Source organism: Bos taurus, chromosome 24, assembly GCF_002263795.3.
Source record: "Bos taurus isolate L1 Dominette 01449 registration number 42190680 breed Hereford chromosome 24, ARS-UCD2.0, whole genome shotgun sequence".
NCBI lineage: Eukaryota > Metazoa > Chordata > Mammalia > Artiodactyla > Bovidae > Bos > Bos taurus.
Genome location: NC_037351.1, coordinates 21,731,204 through 21,736,357, shown reverse-complemented (window position 1 = coordinate 21,736,357; position 5,154 = coordinate 21,731,204).

The following is a 5,154-nucleotide window of genomic DNA, read 5'->3' as shown; positions in this document are numbered from 1 at the left end:
CTCTAGTGCCCCATTTTCTGAAAGTTTTTTTTTTTGTGTGGCCAAGTTTTGTTCTTCCTAGTGAGCATGAGTTTTCAAGTTTCTGTAATGTTCACAGCAAACATGAATTTGTTTTCCTCTTAATAATTCAGCCCATCCATAAACTTTAGAGGTTTGAAATTATTTCAACACTACCATTTAATTGCAGCTTCTGAATATATGAAATAATTGTTTTAAATTCCATATGTTAAAGTATGAAGATTACTACTATGTTTATCCTGTCATCTATAGATTGAACAAAATGTTAGCTAAAGTAATAACCTTCATGACTAATTCATACAGCATATTCTGTCTACAAGTAAAAAGATCTATTGATCTTTTTTTAATGGCAACATTCATCAGACTTGGTTTTGTTTGTTGATTTCTGACATACATACTGATAATAGGCTATGTATACTTGATATTTTCAACTGAAAAATAGTTTTTTAAAAGTAAGAAAACCTGTCTTTCTGGTATTAACCATTTGTTAAAATTCTGCTGTTATTTACTTCGACTATCCCCCATGATCATCCAATTAATATTTTAATACACATTGTTAAATTATTATGTGCAAGACATTTTTTTTTAGGTTTTCTAGTATACACAAAGAATACACTGTCACCAGAAATCATGAATTGTATGGTGATAAAGGCTGACACATGCATAAAACATGGCTCAATAGAATCATTAAGGCAGATAAGATGCTTATAAGAGCTCCAAGGAGATAGGGTTCATTGTGATCGGAAAGAGAGGAAAAGCTTTGTGGAGTTCCCAAGATTTGAGTCTTGAAGGATGGGAGTAGAGGCATATGGGCAGGGAGGGAATAGTCAAGAAAGGCACAGAAGTGAGAAAATACAAGAAATGATGTAGAGTATGGTGCTTAGTCACTAATTCAACAAATATTCAGTGTCAGACACTGCAGTGAGTGCTACTGAAGAAAGAACGATGCCCTTGTGCTTAAGTGTTTAGGAAAATAATGACTGAAACATGTACTTAAAAGAGTAAGAATAAAGTGGAAATTAAAATGAAGTAGGAGAAAAGACGGTTAAGTGTGATGCTAAATAAGCAGACACTTCAACTTTCTGGAGTTTGGTGTCATCTGTAAAACAAAAGTGCTAGGTATGGTTGGAATAGATTTCATATTTCTGCATATTGTTCTCAAGGCAGTGGAAAGCTGTTAAGATCTATGAATCAGGGAATGGCATGATCATCATCTTGCTTTCAGAAAAGTCTAAAAAGAAAGAGCGAGCAGAAAGGAAAACCATTTTGGAAGTCTAGAAATACAATCATGAGGTCCAGAAGTAGAGGAGCTAAATGGCATAGGCATGGTGATAGGTTGAGAAGTGAGTAGGGGTGAAGTGAGACGTGAGTAGGAGGGGGAAATCATATTATCGATTATTGTCTGGGGGGAATTTTAAAAGTTAAGAAAAATACAATGATAAAATTTATATCTGAAGGTTAGCTATTTTTCCTGAGGATAAACACTAAGAGCCAACTGCTTACTACACATTACTATCTAGTGTCCTGCAGGTAAACTTAAATTTCATAAACTTGACACACTCATGATATCCTCCTGAATTCCTTACTAAACACCTTGCCATCCAGATAAAATAACTGGTAGCCAACCTACATCCCTCATTCTCCCCCAGTGTTCTAAATCTACTTGGTCACTAGGTCATTTCTGAGTTAAAAAAATAACACTACTTATTGTAAAAATTTAAACAATAGTGAAGTATATAAAATAAAAAGGGAAGGGGAACAGAATGAGGCCCGCTATTTTATGCCAGTTGATTCCCCTGGCATTTGCTGATTCTCAAGCTGGCAAGACAAAAGGCCAAGAAATCTAACCAAAGGACACTGGAAGATTCAGATGTCCACTATCGCAGTCTGAATCACACACTTACCAATTGAATCATCAAAAATAGGAAATCTGAATATAACCATAGCTAGTAAGGAGATCCCCGACACAGAAAAGCTCAGAACCAGATGGTTCCACTGTTGAATTCTACCAAACATTTAAAGAAGAAACACCAATCCACCTCAAACTCCTTCAAAAAACAGGAGGGAATGTTTTCAAGCTCATTTTATGAGGCCAGAATCAACCTGATATCCAAGCCAGACAAAGATACTACAAGAAAACTACAGATCAATATCTCCTATAAATATTGATGCAAAAACCCTCAACAGAATATTACCAAACAGAATTCAATAGCACATTAACAGGATTATACACCAAGACCAAGTGGAATTTATTTCTGACATGCCAGGATGGTTCAACGTACGAAAATCAATCAATGTAATGCATCATATTACCAGAGTAAAGGGTAAAAAACCACATGATCATCTCAGTTGATGCAAAAAAATTTTTCTTTAACAAAATTTAACACCTTTTCATGACTTAACCCACACAGTCAACAATCTCGGAATAATACCTGGACAATAATAAAGGCCATACATATAAAACTCATAGTTAACATATACTCAGTGGTGAAAACCTGAAAACGTTTCCTCTGAGAGGAATAAGAGTGCCTGCTTTTGCCGTGTTAATATAGCATTGGAACTCCTAGCCACAGAAACTAGCAAGAAAAATAAAGGAGGGATTAAAATGATATCTCTTTGTAGATAACATGATCTTACATACAGAAAATCCTTAAAGTCTCACACATACAACTTGTTAGAACCGAAATCAATTTAGCATAGTTGTAGGGTACAAAAATCAACATGCAAAAATCAGTTGTGTTTTTATACACTAACAATAAACAACCTGAAAAAAAGCAATCCCATTTACAGTGGCATCAAAAAGAATAAAATACTTAAGAATACACTTAAACAAGGAAACAAAAGACATGCTAAAAGCTACAAAACATATGAAAGAAAGTAACACCAATAAATGAAGAGCCATCCCATGGTATTAAGTACATTAAATAATAAAATTAACCAAGGAAACAAAAAACTTATACACTAAAAGCTACAAAACATTCTGGAAGAAATTAGACACCAACAAATGAAGAAACTCCATAGTGTTAAATACATTAAATAATAGAGAGTAGTAAATACTACCCAAAGAAATCTACAGATTCAGTGAAATCCCTATCAAAACCCCAACAACAATTTTTTCAGACCCAGAAAAATCCATCCTAAAGCTCACATGGAATATCAAGGAGCCCTCAATAGCCAAAACAACCTCGAGGAAGAACAAAGTTGGAAGTCCCACACTTCCTGATTTCAAAACTTAACTACAGTAATAGAAACAGTGTGGTACTGGCATAAAGACAAATGCATAGACCAATGGAATAGTATAGAGAGCCCAGAGATAAACCCTCCCATAAACAGTCAAATGATTTTCAACAAGGGTGTCAAGACCATTCAATGTGTAAAAAGACAGTTTTCTTGATAAACGACATTGGGAAAAATGCATATTGACGAACAAAAGAATGAATTTGGACCCTTGCCTTACACCGTGTACAAAAATTAACTCAAAATGGATCAAACACCTAAACATAGGAGCTAAAACTACAAAACTCTTAGAAGAAAACATGGAGGAAATTGGATTTGTCAGTGATTTCTTGGATATGACAACATAAGAGGAAATAAAAGAATTAAGTGGATTTCATCAAAACTTAAAACGTATTTATCAAAGGATACTATTATCAGAATGAAAAAGGAAATCCATAGAATTGGAGAAAATATTTGCAAATTGTATACAGATAGATTTTTTAAATTTTTCTTATTTTTAATTGAAAGATAATTGCTTTACAGTATTGTATTCATTTCTATCAAACATCAACATGAAACAGCCATAGATTTACAGATAAGGGATTAATATTCAGACTATATAAAGAACCCCTACAACTCAACAATAATTAACCACATTTTTTAACTGATCAAATGGCTTGAATAGACATTTCTCCAAAGATGTTATAAAAATGGTCAAAAAGCACATAAAAAGATACTCAGTATCACTAATCATTAGGGAAATGCAGACCAAAACCTCAGTGAGATATCATTCTATACCTGTTAGGATAGCCATTAAGAAAGGAAGGAAGGAGGGCTAGAAGGAAGTAAGGAAATAATATTGTTGGTGAGAAATTGGAACTCTTGCACAATGCTGATGGGAATGTAAAATGGTGTAGCCACTGTAGGAACCAGTATGGTGGGTCCTTAAAAAATTAAACACTGAATTACAATATGATCCAGTAATTCTACTTCTGAGTATATACACAAAATGGTTGAAAGAAGGGACTCAAATATTTGTACACTGATCACAGCAGCATTATTGACAATAGCCAAAAGCTGAAAACAATCTGAATGTCCATTGACAGACAATGAATAAACAAAATGTGGTATATAAATACAATAGAATATTACTCAGCTTTACAGAGAAAGGAAATTTTGATACACACTATGTCATAGAGGAACACTGAAGGCATCATACTATGTGAAATAAGCCAGACACAGTTTACCAAGAAAATAGAAATATACTAAATGTGTATACACCTAACAATTTTGCTTCACAGTATATAAAGCTGAAATTGACAAAGCTAAAACGAGAAAGGTAAATCTACAATCTTAGTAGGAGACTTATGCAAATCTCTTAGTAAAAGAGAACAAGCAGGAAAAAATGCCCAAGAATATAGTGTATTTGGACAATATGATTAATAAAATTATCTAATGGACATATAGATAACAGTGCAACCAATAATGGCAGGAAACTTGATTCTTTTTAGGTGCACCGAGAACATTTTCCAAAACTGAGCATATGCTGGTTTGTGAAGCAAGCCTCAACAAATTTTGTCAGATTGAAATCATTTAGAGTCAGACTATGCAACAGAATTTTCTGTGTTCTATCTGTATTGTTCAATACAATGGACACCAGAGTCAATACAGTAGTCACTAGCCACATGTGGCTACTGAACACTTAAATTATGTGACTAATGAACTGTATTATATTTATTTTAATTAATTTATATAGCTACATCTGGTTAGTGACTGCTTATTAGCATAGACTTAGCATATGTTTTCATACAACAATAAAACTAGCTAGAAATCAACAGCATAAACATTTTAAAAATTCCCAAATCTTTGGAAATTAAGAAAAACAATTTAAATTACCCATGGGTAAAAGGAACAAACACA